Here is a 15,294-nt window from a genome sequence, read left to right as displayed (position 1 = left end):
TTCCTTTTCTTTTTTTATAATACCTCCTTAATCACAACATCACCAAAATAAATTCCCACTGCAATATTATCTTGATTAATATATCTTTATTAATATACAATGTGTACTTATAAAATATATTGTTTCAAGCAGAAACCAAGATGTTCTGAATACTGTGTTTCCACACCTAACTCTTCTTTCCCCACAAAACATGGATTTTTGGGGTTAACAGAAGGCTCAATTCAGGTGTGGAGCAGGCAACAATAGTCTCAGTACTGAGGAGGATAAGATGGGAAGATCATCATTGTGTCGAGGCTTTGCTAAGATATACAGTGAATTTGAGCTCAGGCTGGGCTTACTATCTCATGTCTGTCTCAAAAGTAGGCTAGAGGTAAATGCCAATTACTTACTTCAATAGAAGTTATTATCCTCAATTTAACTTAAGCAGCTAACATAGTTTTACAAATTTTTGTTGTGTAGAACTTCCAGAGAAATCAAATTCCCATGAAAAACAGTACTTTTAAACTCAGGCATAAAATCATTTAAAATACCTATTTGATTTATTAATAACACTTAGGAAGTTAAGTGCCTATCATGCCTTTGCTAGGAAGATATAACTATTTTCAAGATCACGACATCTAACTCCTACTAATAGGTAAGTGAAATGCACAGAGACAAGTTATGAGAATGAAATCCTAAATTTATTACAGTATAAAAAGTGAAGGTAAATTTAGAGCGAAGTCCTGAAAAACCTCCTTTTCCATCACTTGTTATTGACATATCATCTTGTCACATTTGCTCTTTGCTTTGATGGGAAAAAGTGATGGCTTTTTCTTGAAGGTTAGGTGTTGACATTTAATGCAGCTCAGCACACATTTGCTGAGCACCTGTTATGCCCTCATGCTATAACCAAGTGATAAATTTCAAATGAAGGCCTAGCCTTTAGAAACTTATAATACAGGTGAGTGCCCTAAATAATCAGTAGTATTTATATCACAACTAGACCAATTTTCACTAAAATTTCTGTATTATAACAAAATCTTTAAATGAATGTTTGTGTGAAAAGTTGTCATTCTTTTAAAGTGACTATGCACAGGAGCTGGGAGATACCCCTGTCATTGAAGTGCTTGCCTCACAAATATAATGGTGGGAATTTAAGTCATTAGCACCTACTTATCTGCTAGGTTATTGTGACAGACTAGCTGTAATGCAGGTGCTTTGGAGACAGAGACAAAGGATCCTCCATGCAAATTGGTTAGCTAACATCCTGAATTAATGAGTTATGGGTTCAGCATAGAAATGCTACCCAAACATATATGTGTAGACAGTCATTAGAGGAAGACACCGGACTGGGTTTGGTGACTGCATTTGGGAAGGATCCCCCAGATGGGGCAGTCTCTGGATGACCTTTCCTTCAGTCTCGGCTCCATATTTTGTCTCCATATTTCCTCCTGTGAGTACTTTATTCCCCCTTCTAAGAATTACTGAACCATCCACACTTTTTTGTTTCTTCTTCTTGAGCTTCATGTGGTCTATAAATTGGATCTTGGATATTTTGGGTTAATATCCACTATGCCAAGAGGTGCATGCTGACAAGAGCCCTATATAACTGTCTCCTGAGAGGCTCTGCCAGAACCTGACAAATACAGAGGCAGATGCCCACAGCCAACCATTGGACTGAGAACGGGTTCCTAATAGAGGAGTAAGAGAAAGGACTGAGTTAGCGGAGGGAGTTTGCAATCCCATAGGAAGAACAAGAATATCAGCCAACCAGATACCCAGAGGGATTAAACCACCAACCAAAGAGGGACCCATGGCTTCAGTCACATATGTAGCAGATTATAGGCCTTGTCTGGCATCAATAGGGGGAAAGACCCTTGGTTCTGTGAAGGCTTGATGCCCCAGTATAAGGCAATGCCAGTGCAGGGAAGCAGAAGGAAAGGGATAGTTAGGGGAGCACCCTCATGGTGGCAATGGGTGGGAGGATGGGATGGGAGATTTCTGGAGGGGAAACCAGGAAAGGAGATAACATTTGAAATGTAAATAAAGAAAATATCCAATAAAAAATAAACACTTATTCTGAAAATTTAAAAATATACAAAATTGACCATATAATTAATTGGTCAAAAAACGGGCCTCAACAGGTACAGAAAGATAGAAATAATCCATGCATGCTATCGGACCACCACGGCCTAAAACTGGTCTTCAATAACAATCAAGGAAGAATGCCCACATATACTTGGAAATTGAACAATGCTCTACTCAATGATAACCTAGTCAAGGAAGAAATAAAGAAAGAAATTAAAAACTTTTTAGAATTTAATGAAAATGAAGGTACAACATACCCAAACTTATGGGACACAATGAAAGCTATGCTAAGAGGAAAACTCATAGCGCTGAGTGCCTACAGAAAGAAACAGGAAAGAGCATATGTCAGCAGCTTGACAGCACACCTAAAAGATCTAGGACAAAAAGAAGCAAATACACCCAGGAGGAGTAGAAGGCAGAAAATAATCAAACTCAGAGCAGAAATCAACCAAATAGAAACAAAAAGGACCATAGAAAGAATCAACAGAACCAAAAGTTGGTTCTTTGAGAAAATCAACAAGATAGATAAACCCTTAGCCAGACTAACGAGAGGACACAGAGAGTGCGTCCAAATTAACAAAATCAGAAATGAAAAGGGAGACATAACAACAGATAGATGAAATTAAAAAACTCATCAGATTTTACTATAAAAGCCTATATTCAACAAAACTTGAAAATCTGAAGGAAATGGACAATTTCCTAGACAGATACCAGGGACCGAAGTTAAATCATGAACAGATAAACCAGTTAAACAACCCCATAACTCCTAAGGAAATAGACGCAGTCATTAAAGGTCTCCCAACCAAAAAGAGCCCAGGTCCAGACGGGTTTAGTGCGGAATTCTATCAGACCTTCATAGAAGACCTCATACCAATACTATCCAAACTATTCCACAAAATTGAAACAGATGGAGCACTACCGAATTCCTTCTATGAAGCCACAATTACTCTTATACCTAACCACACAAAGACCCAACAAAGAAAGAGAACTTCAGACCAATTTCCCTTATGAATATCGACGCAAAAATACTCAACAAAATTCTGGCAAACCGAATCCAAGAGCACATCAAAACAATCATCCACCATGACCAAGTAGGCTTCATCCCAGGCATGCAGGGATGGTTTAATATACGGAAAACCATCAACGTGATCCATTATATAAACAAACTGAAAGAACAAAACCACATGATCATTTCATTAGATGCTGAGAAAGCATTTGACAAAATTCAACACCCCTTCATGATAAAAGTCCTGGAAAGAATAGGAATTCAAGGCCCATACCTAAACATAGTAAAAGCCATATACAGCAAACCAGTTGCTAACATTAAACTAAATGGAGAGAAACTTGAAGCAATCCCACTAAAATCAGGGACTAGACAAGGCTGCCCACTCTCTCCCTACTTATTCAATATAATTCTTGAAGTTCTAGCCAGAGCAATCAGACAACAAAAGGAGATCAAGGGGATACAGATCGGAAAAGAAGAGGTCAAAATATCACTATTTGCAGATGACATGATAGTATATTTAAGTGATCCCAAAAGTTCCACCAGAGAACTACTAAAGCTGATAAACAACTTCCGCAAAGTGGCTGGGTATAAAATTAACTCAAATAAATCAGTTGCCTTCCTCTATACAAAAGAGAAACAAGCCGAGAAAGAAATTAGGGAAACGTCACCCTTCATAATAGACCCAAATAATATAAAGTACCTTTGTGTGACTTTAACCAAGCAAGTAAAAGATCTGTACAATAAGCACTTCAAGACACTGAAGAAGGAAATTGAAGAAGACCTCAGAAGATGGAAAGATTTCCCATGCTCATGGATTGGCAGGATTAATATAGTAAAAATGGCCATTTTACCAAAAGCAATCTACAGATTCAATGCAATCCCCATCAAAATACCAATCCAATTCTTCAAAGAGTTAGACAGAACAATTTGCAAATTCATCTGGAATAACAAAAAACCCAGGATAGCTAAAGCTATCCTCAACAATAAAAGGACTTCAGGGGGAATCACTATCCCTGAACTCAAGCAGTATTACAGAGCAATAGTGATAAAAACTGCATGGTATTGGTACAGAGACAGACAGATAGACCAATGGAATAGAATTGAAGACCTAGAAATGAACCCACACACCTATGGTCACTTGATTTTTGACAAAGGAGCCAAAACCATCCAATGGAAAAAAGATAGCATTTTCAGCAAATGGTGCTGGTTCAACTGGAGGGCAACATGTAGAAGAATGCAGATCGATCCATGCTTATCACCCTGTACAAAGCTTAAGTCCAAGTGGATCAAGGACCTCCACATCAAACCAGACACACTCAAACTAATAGAAGAAAAACTAGGGAAGCATCTGGAACATATGGGCACTGGAAAAAATTTCCTAAACAAAACACCAATGGCTTACGCTCTAAGATCAAGAATCGACAAATGGGATCTCATAAAACTGCAAAGCTTCTGTAAGGCAAAGGACACTGTGGTTAGGACAAAATGGCAACCAACAGATTGGGAAAAGATCTTTACCAATCCTACAACAGATAGAGGCCTTATATCCAAAATATACAAAGAACTCAAGAAGTTAGACCGCAGGGAAACAAATAACCCTATTAAAAATGGGGTTCAGAGCTAAACAAAGAATTCACAGCTGAGGAATGCCGAATGGCCGAGAAACACCTAAAGAAATGTTCAACATCTTTAGTCATAAGGGAAATGCAAATCAAAACAACCCTGAGATTTCACCTCACATCAGTGAGAATGGCTAAGATCAAAATCTCAGGGGACAGCAGATGCTGGCGAGGATGTGGAGAAAGAGGAGCACTCCTCCATTGTTGGTGGGATTGCAGACTGGTAAAACCATTCTGGAAATCAGTCTGGAGGTTCCTCAGAAAATTGGACATTGAACTGCCTGAGGATCCAGCTATACCTCTCTTGGGCATATACCCAAAAGATGCCCCAACATATAAAAAAGACACGTGCTCCACTATGTTCATTGCAGCCTTATTTATAATAGCCAGGAGCTGGAAAGAACCCAGATGCCCTTCAACAGAGGAATGGATACAGAAAATGTGGTACATCTACACAATGGAATATTACTCAGCTATCAAAAACAACGAGTTTATGAAATTCGTAGGCAAATGGTTGGAACTGGAAAATATCATCCTGAGTGAGCTAACCCAATCACAGAAAGACATACATGGTATGCACTCTTTGATAAGTGGCTATTAGCCCAAATGCTTGAATTACCCTAGATGCCTAGAACACATGAAACTCAAGACGGATGATCAAAATGTGAATGCTTCACTCCTTCTTTAAAAGGGGAACAAGAATACCCTTGGCAGGGAAGAGAGAGGCAAAGATTAAAACAGAGACTGAAGGAACACCCATTCAGAGCCTGCCCCACATGTGGCCCATACATATACAGCCACCCAATTAGACAAGATGGATGAAGCAAAGAAGTGCAGACCGACAGGAGCCGGATGTAGATCGCTCCTGAGAGACACAGCCAGAATACAGCAAATACAGAGGCGAATGCCAGCAGCAAACCACTGAACTGAGAATAGGACCCCCGTTGAAGGAAGCAGAGAAAGAACTGGAAGAGCTTGAAGGGGCTCGAGACCCCATATGTACAACAATGCCAAGCAACCAGAGCTTCCAGGGACTAAGCCACTACCCAAAGACTATACATGGACTGACCCTGGACTCTGACCTCATAGGTAGCAACGAATATCCTAGTAAGAGCACCAGTGGAAGGGGAAGCCCTGGGTCCTGCTAAGACTGAACCCCCAGTGAACTAGACTGGTGGGGGGAGGGCGGCAACGGGGGGAGGGTTGGGAGGGGAACACCCATAAGGAAGGGGAGGGGGGAGGGGGATGTTTGCCCGGATACCGGGAAAGGGAATAACACTCGAAATGTATATAAGAAATACTCAAGTTAATAAAAAAATATACAAAAAATAAATCCTTTCTTAATTTTAAGAAAGGAAGATAGCAGAAATTCAAGTCCATGCAAGTACACATATACCCAATTATGCACACATGTGTATACACACATGGAAACATGTAAATACTCAATGCACATCACACATGCATGTGTATGTAAAATTTTGCAAAGGCCCTTCTTTGTCAACCTTTCATACATAAAAAAGTGTAATAATTTAAAACATTGAAAGAGAGACAATAATATTTAGGAATTTTTAAATACAACTCTGCAGAAAAGAAATTCACTTAATTTTTTAACATGATAAAAGAATAACTTTAGTGTTAGAGATCTTTATTTTAAACATAATAGAAAAATTATAATGTGTGTTTTCTTGACAAACTATATCACTTTTGGAGAATACATGTTCAATGGAAAAGACATGCCTAATTTGGAGTTTGTGGTTAAATGCGCAGCTATTTATCAATTGAAAACTAATGTCGATCCATTGCTAGCTATGACAAGAATACAAAGGATCTTGAAATGGCCTTGCAAAGCTGTGGAAGCAACAGCATATATCCCAATGGAGACAGAAAAACAGCATACATTTAGCAAAACATCACTTTGAAGAGAATTATCATATTTCAATGTACTGTGGATAATTTTTAGAGTATTTTTTCACTTTTCATGTTGAATCTTATTCTAAAGTGTTGAAAGGAAATTGCAAGATGACAATTTCAAAGTGATCTTATATCATGTGTCCCTTTTTCTCACTTCATTTTTCTTGTCAAATGTTACATCACAGTTGGTAGGTCTAGAAGCTTCATGCATATGCAGAATTTTAAACTGCTATAAAATAAGAATTATTCCATCCCAACCTACGAGTTCAAGTAATAAGTATTATCTATAGAAATTTACTTTTATTTATGTTTAGATCCTTTATATGCTTAATGCCTTTATTTTAAAGTAAATTTGTAAATGCACTCAAATAGGAATGACAAGACATTTACATTCAGAATTTCAGAATCACTTCTGAAAAGTAATAGCAAACCTCTAAATATTCTATTTCTAAAAGCTTTAAATCAATTTGTAGAAAACTATCATTTTATATTTTTAAAGATTTATTTAATTTTCACCACTTCTCTTTAAAACTTGTAAAGAACACTGTAGCTTTGACGTATATGAGTTTGTATTGCTGAAATGGTAGCATGATTACTTCATGTTATTTTTGTATTTAAGATGTGGTAGTCTTTTCACTTTAGATTGCCTCTGAACTCTGCTGGCAAACTTATAAAACAGATCAATAACCATGCATAATTTATTTCTGTAGGTATCAGAATGATCAATGAAAATAAATATATTTCAACCTTCTTTCTCAGTGTCTTAAAATTGACTAGTTTTTTCTTGTCATTGTTTTATCATTACTTCATATCACATGCAATATAGTATATTAAAATATATATACATACACACACACAAACACACACACATATGTACACATTTTGCGCAGCCATACAGATGAGAAATAAATATTTTACCTGAGATGTTTAAATTCTAAAGTATCATAAACTTGTCCTTCATTTTAGAATTATTATTCTTAAAAAGGCCTATTTCAACTTTTACTTGAATTAAAATTGAATTAAGGTTTTAAATGAAGGAACAATATTTTCCTTTCCATGAAAGAAAACTAAGTGAACAGGCAAGGTGTCTGATAATGGTATTTTATACATTGTTTTTACTTTTTATAAAGTGAGAGGCACAAACCTGTTTGATGCTTTATGATGCCTTCTGCTGCAGGAAATCAGTTGGCTCTTTCTAAAGTATGCATGGTATGCCATGTACCTACCATCAACCTCACCAAACCATCAAAGCATTGTGTGATCACAATTTATAAATTGGAATACTAATGAAAATGTAATATTCTAAATTGCTTCTCCTAAATTTTTACATTACTGGCCATGCTCACTTAAAAATATACTGGCCTCAAAACTTGTTTATTACAGAATCTTTGTACAAATGAAAGTACTAATGAAAGTGTTATCCAAAATCAGGATGTGCGGACATACTTTAATATATACTCTGTTGTTCTAAAATCCATTTTTTGCTGATCTGCTTTTGCTTCCTGTGTTTTGTGTTTTTGTTTCCTGTTATTACAGAAGTTAATTAACAACACTCAATTTATCAGTGTTGATTAAGATAGAAGATAGTTCTGTGTTGAGCAATCGATAGATTATTATTGATATCCATAAGCAGTCTTGAATATTGGAAAGCTCCCACAATTTTTTGGTGGGACAGAGTAAACCCAGAGTACATTTTAGTTGTCAGAAGAACCCGATATACAGACTCCAGGGCTTTTAACTTGCTATTTTTAGGATATATGACACAAGTGGAGAGTTCAGACTGCTTCTGAAATCAGAAAGGACATGATGTCAGTTAGATACGTCTAAATATTAGGTGCTGCATTTTAATTTTTCTATGTAGAATATATTATTTCTCAATATATCTGGAAAAGCTACTCTGTGAAAGATATACAGAGGTAAAGAAGCATTAATTCAGCTTCCTCATCAAACTTTAGCGTGCTGAAACAAATTCAAAGAAACAGGGCAAGAAAGAAGTGATCCCTAAATCTATCAATGACATACTTTCTTTCAGCCCCAGTTTTGTACATGAACATTCTCCCCTTAAACTCTGTGAGCTTTGGTTAAATTATCTGAGAAAGAACTGAAAGATCTCTCACTCTTATGCTTCTGGAATTTTGAGCATTCCAAATCTCTTTTCAGCCTAGTGGGTAAACTTGAATCTTTCATCAATAAATACAGGTAAGACATCAGTGGCTCTAAATATTTCCTCAGCAAGGATTCCACCAGGGACAAGCCAACCAAACATAGTGGTATGTGTGTTGGTACTGGCTGCTCTTTTGTAAAATAGATTGCCAGAAGTGCCAACTAGAAGCTACGTTATGTCTAATGTGGAGTCACTTGGGATTGGTTCAATCTTAGAGAAGAGAGAGGGGTTGGATCCAAAAAAGCTCAAGTGCTTCACTCAGATAAGTTTGTGTGGGCAGACTCCTTTTTTTCAGTTAATTTGGTGGCTGGGTCCATGGAAGATTATAAAGGTGACTCCAGGAAGTCCTGACCACACACTGGCTTTTGTTCTAAGGTTCATGGCAAACTTCCCTAAAAATCCTCTGTGGAAGAGGGATTTAGTTTTCATAAGCATAACTCCCTTCATGGTTTCATGAGGTTTGATTTGAAACAACTGCGTCTGGAAAAAAAAAACTCTCAAAACAGAAGTAAATGCTGACTGAAACTGATGGGAATGATTTCAGATGGTGTCAATCAACCAAAATTTCTGAGGATCCAAAAATGTCTCTCCTGGAATTATTTCAAGATAAAGTCAATTGGTTTTTTTAAAAAATTAAGCCAAATTAGGCATTAAATGCAAGAGTAAGCAAAAATTTTCATTTATAATTTTTTTAGATGTTTGAGCTTAAACCCACAAAGGTCATGAACCCATATCTTGTCTCCTGCACAGACAAAGGCGATGTTTCAGATTTGTGTTCTTTCCACACCTGTACTTCTATTTGAAAGGAAAATGATATGGTCACTATCATGAGAGATATAACATTCTGGTAATGCATTTTAACATAAAGAACACCACACGAACAGTCATGATTTTTCATGTCACCAGAGGTATGTGGTCTCAAAATCACTTCAGATTCTACTTCCGCTTCACAGGTCACCTTTTCACCATGTATCCTACATTTGTTTTAATATGGGTAGTTGTCTTATTCAAAATCAAAATCTGCTTTATGATTTTGTTTGAACTTGAGAACTGTAATCAATGATTTAAATTTTAATAGTATAGACTAGAAGATAATTAGATGGCCATGGAGTACATATGTAGATTCACATATGTGGGTATAAAAATTACTCAAGACTATGAAGCAACAGAAAAAGCTTTACAAGAAAAATCGAGTATGTATATTAGGCTAACATGGCAACTCTTCACCCAAGTGACAGGTATGATTGATCTAGTGTTTTAAAAGTTATTTAAAGCTTTTTATTTAACACAGATTTAGAAATTTCTAAAACTGCCTTGTAGGCTTGTTTTCTCTGGCTCTGAGGAAGCATACGGCATGTAGACAAACACTTATGTGATTTGAAGACCATTGCTAACAATACTGAGACAGTGCAGTGTCAGGAAACCCAGAAAAAGTATACTGTCACAGACAAGTGACATTTAAACTAATCATTAGGAGTAAGTAGCAATTTGTCAAGCCATTGGGGCAGGAACATCTCAAATGGCAGAGAAAAGATAAAAAAAGAGAAGCAAAACAAGAAAACAAGAGAATAAATTGCAAGTGTTAAGAAAAGAAGAGAGACAGTTTAGAGGTCTGGTGGGATGGCTGGGGTGGGGACATCCTTGTGGAGACTGAGGGTGGGGGTTAGGTATGGGATGTGGAACAGTTGTGGGCTCGACCTCAAGGCAAATAAAATCTGGAATGTAAAAATAAATAAATTTTAAAAATGAGTTAAAGCACCGTAAGATCCTACGTGATAAACATATCATCTGAAAAGAAGATATGCACACATACCTTGGATGGGAAATAATGTATAACAGGAAAAACATAAGCACAATAGATGTAGAAAATAGAGAGATCTAGTGTTTTTAAGTAAAACTATTTTATGACAATTGGTAACAATAAAATATCCTTGTGCTTCAAAGTTAGGTGATAACACTAGTTCCAAATTTTTACATTTAAAATTGAGCAAACACTCCTCCGAGATAATCATCGTAACCTTTCGTTTAGAACCCCTATGTGCTCTAAGCGCAACTGGTTTTAAAAAAGTAAAGGGATAGCAAAATTAAGTGATCATAACCAGTGTAGCAGCAGCACTCTGACATCTCAAGGTCATGGTGAGTCCTGTTCTACCATCTCCTTCCCCAATTCCCCAATTCCCACATCAGCCCCAGATGCCCTGCACTCTATTACACGGAGGAATAGAAGGTTCCACCCACAGTATCCACTGCGAAAGAAAAGGTTCTCAAAGTCCTACCTAGCACTGCTTCCTTTAAAGTGTCTGTGGTTGGCTTTATAGAGATTGAAGGAGAAACAGCAAATCCAAAGCTAAACCCATTCTGTTTTGCTCAATCACTTCTTTTAAAACTTCTTCCCACCCAGTTAAAGGCCCTCAGCAATTAAAACCAAAATTTCTAGTCATTTTTGGCCTTGATTCTATACCCTTGCACAAATTGTGTTGGTTTTCAATAAAATTTGAAAAAGAAAGCAACTTCTTGCTCTATCTTCCTTACTCTATTCTCAAATTACACCAGAAAAAGCCTTGTAATTATTTAAATCACCTCTCTTTGTTCCTGCCCTTGAGAGCAACCCTACTCTACCCAGCAAACTAGTTCAGATCTTTACTTGATGCAAATCAGCCTGCTCTAATGCACATACTGTACTGGCTTAACACTTAAGTGAGCATGTAATTACAATAGCCATGAGAGGCCCTCTAAATTCTGTCCAATTGTCGCTATAAATATCATCTCTAACAATTGCTATGCTCACCATTTTTTTTTACAGCCAATCCTTCTGGAATCTTTTCACACATCAGATAACTATTTAGTTCAGAACTTTATCCTCTTTAGATCTATAGCTAATGAAAGAGATTTTCAGGCCAGTAGAATGACTCATAACAGTAGCAGTTGTATTGTGTGGGTAACCAAAATTCTGTCTAATTGGAGTCAAAGCCCTCAATTTGAAGTAAATCAAGCCTGATGCTGTAATCTAGCCAAGAACCTATGGCAGGCAAGGTCATCATCAGCTCTGGAGGAGAAGCCACATTTGGCGAATTAAAGTTATGTATTTCAAATTATCGCCTAAATACACATTCTTGTAAATACAGACCAAAACAACACTCACACCTCACAAATGATGCTTTTTTTCTATTAAATACAGGCCAAGAGATTTACAACTTGTCAAAATGAAGAGAATGAAATTAATATGGAGTGCTCTGTCCTAAACATGTTCTAACTTAACCATTGAAGTTAATGCTCAGAGAATTCCCCAAAGTGGCAGATTGATTATAAAACCCTAAGGACTAGCTACATTAGATGTAAAAATATAAATGTGAAAATTTATAATAAAAACTAATAATCCAGTTTATACTCAAATTTATGAAAACACAGATGATCCCTAATTGCAAGCAGTAACAGGAAAATATAAATACAATATTTATAACTTTAATTTGTTGTTCATTTGATAAATATTATTTAAGTAATTTAAGTAAATATAATAAAATACCATGTATTCTTACTATGTGGAAAGTCAGTGAAAGCTCTAAACTTAAATTATTTCATACAATACTATACCATAAAATCTAGTTAAAATACATATTGCCTTAAAGATGTGTGAAATCACTTTCAAATTATAAAATTGCCTTTCAGCTAAAACAAAACCTCACAAAAAGCATTCTAGGGTTATCATGCTAATATAACTTTGAAATTAGACACAACAATTTGATATGAAGAAAATAAAAGTATTTCACAAGAAAATGTAGTTACTTTGACTCTAAATCACATAAATGATGATGTCTTGGGACCATAGGCATAATGGAAAGTCTAGAGACATTTATGTTGGTAAGAAAGATTTTATACTACTTAGAACTATGTTTCTTGCATGGACTCTCATCAGACACTCTCTTCCTCTTACAGAATGAATACCACTAGGTAGTTCAGCCGTACATGTCCAGAAGAGTTCAGGGAGCACAATTACCACGTCATACATTTCCTTTCTTACCGGCAGTGAGGGGATGCTGCAGAGCTTGCCAAGCTGTGCACTCTTTCTCTGATGCACTTTATTATGCCCATCTTTCCATTTTGGCTGACAATGTTGCCAACCTCTATTACAGGGTGAGTGTTTGAATGGAGTAGGAGGAGCTTTATTTGGTTTGCTGATACAGTCTCATCAGGAGCTCTTAGAGTTGAAGACCTTTGATTATTCATCAAATAGCTTCTTAGCTTCAAAACAGCAACTTAATACAACCATTATGTTTTAATGGTGATTTTATATTATCTCTCTGCCTGTATAGATTATATAGACTAAATCCTATATCAAAGTATAGATCATCTGTATTGTTATGAGGTAACAACACATCTATGATATTAGAAAATAAACAAATACACACATGGGAACACTTGGTGACTTTTGGTTTTGCTTTGGCTCCATGCTTGGCTTCCAGTCTGCTTTTCAAGCACTGTAGTCTCAATTACTATGTATAGACTACCTTGGCCTTTCGCCCATTAAAGTCTTTGTTACCAGATCACTTGATCTAGGAATTCTTTTCAGGCTTGAAGTCAGTTCCCAGAGGAACTGTGGTTAACAAGGAAATATACTACCCTTCATATCTGAGTATTCTCACTTCCACTCTCCCACAACTCTATACAAACATCTCTGTTGTGTATTTTCTTAAAAATTCTCTGACATATTTGCATGTTTTATTGGAAAATCAATTGAAAATAATTTTCTTATTTTTGTCGTGCTTTACATTGATTATGCTCCAGATAGGCAATTGTTTTATTCTCCCTTTATCTCCCAGGCAAAGTAACCTTGACTTTCTTCAAATATGTGGCCTTTACTCATATCAATGAATACTCATATTAAAATTAAACAAATAGTGAAAATCCAATATAGTCAAGTTTTTAATGACACCTCAATGTTTTGATTTTCTAAATAAAATCATAATTATATCATAAAGTCTTCAAAAAGCAATGAATTGATACTTGAGATGATCTGTAACAATTCATTGAACATATGGGGTGAAAAATTAATGAGACTACTGAAGGAAAAGACACAGTCAAATGACTAAAAAGTAAAATTTCTCCATGGAACTTTTAAGAAAGTCAAATCTTGAAAATGAAAACCAAAAATATTATATATAAAATAAAAACTTGATCATATTACAGAACTTACTTTGAAAGCTAAAATACAAAATAATTTGTAATTTTGATATGTGATGAACTTATTTTTTAAATTATAAAGGAAGTATAATTGCATTACTATCCTTTTTCTATTTCCTCCCTCTAACTTCTTCCATATTCCCCATTACAGACTTTTTAAAATTGACTTAATGCAGTATTTTGCTTTTTTTTTATTTTGGTAATTTCTTCTAGAAAATTTAACATCCCCTCCTACATTACAGTCTGTGAGTCTACAATTCATATTTAATTAATTCTTCGGTTAGTATGTAGCATGTGTTAAGAAATTTTATTTGTTTCTACAATTCATTGCTCTGTATACTTGTGCCAGTGCAGTTTAGTGAGAGGACATGTACTTTTGTTGAACTACTTTGAACATTGTGTTAAAACAGGTTGTTTGTACAGATATGTTTGGGCAGTATTCCTTTCACTGTGTGGGCATCTGTGCTTACAAAACCAATATTATTCCTACGACTACAGCCTCATAATATACAGTCAATGTATACTTCCATATAAAACCAGACAATGTTTGTTAATTCACATAAAATGCCCTGGTTGCCATTAAGCATTAGGCTGAAACAATGCATCACTTGTAGAAAATTAGCAACATAGCATGAGTCTTTCTGTAAAGAGCCATTTCTCCACTTGCTAGGTCATCAACGTTTTCATTTTTAGTTCTCTGAAGTCTGAAGCACTCAAAATTTACATGTGTTTTGATCTAACATTTTCAAATGTGCAATTGATGACACTTTCAAAAGTGATAATCCTATTAAATTTTTTCAATTGTTCTTGGCTGGTGTATAGAACTATGAGTGATATTTAGACATTCATTTTCTATCCTCTGATCTTGATTAATTCAATTACAAGTTGTACTGGCAGTGTATAGCTTCACAGAGCTTTTCTAATTGGCAAATTTGCCTTTTGTGCAAAGAGACACTTTTATTCTTTCTCTTAAAAAATCAATATCCTTTCATTTATTTTTTCTTGCTTTAGTGGACTAACAAGATCTTCAAACTCAATATTAAATGAGCCTCTTGAAGTTTGACATGTTTAATGTGTGTGTGTGTGTGTGTGTGTGTGTGTGTGTGTGTGTGTGTGTAATTAAGGAGAATTCGAACTGTACCTTTCCCTCAGATGCTATTTCTCAGATTAATTTCTTTATCTTACCATTTTGCTGACTCTATCTAACTTCTGCAGAAGCCAACTGTTCTCCAGTACATTTCTAATTTTATTGCAATCATTGCCTGGTCTTACTTTGTACAGTTTTTGCAAAATGAAATTTGTTAAATTCTTTGTTGCAAATATTTTATTATATATATTCTGATTATGAT

General features: G+C 35.7%; 1 protein-coding gene across 7 annotated transcripts in view; it reads left to right on the top strand.

Annotated features, from left to right (window-relative positions):
• Csmd3 (CUB and Sushi multiple domains 3) overlaps positions 1–15,294 on the top strand; it is a 1,319,129-nt gene that overhangs the window by 406,723 nt on the left and 897,112 nt on the right. The window lies entirely within an intron of this gene.

This window comes from Rattus norvegicus, chromosome 7, assembly GCF_036323735.1.
Source record: "Rattus norvegicus strain BN/NHsdMcwi chromosome 7, GRCr8, whole genome shotgun sequence".
In the NCBI taxonomy this organism is placed as follows: Eukaryota; Metazoa; Chordata; class Mammalia; order Rodentia; family Muridae; genus Rattus; species Rattus norvegicus.
Note: the sequence above shows the minus strand (reverse complement) of the source record. Positions and strands in the feature narration are given on the sequence as shown.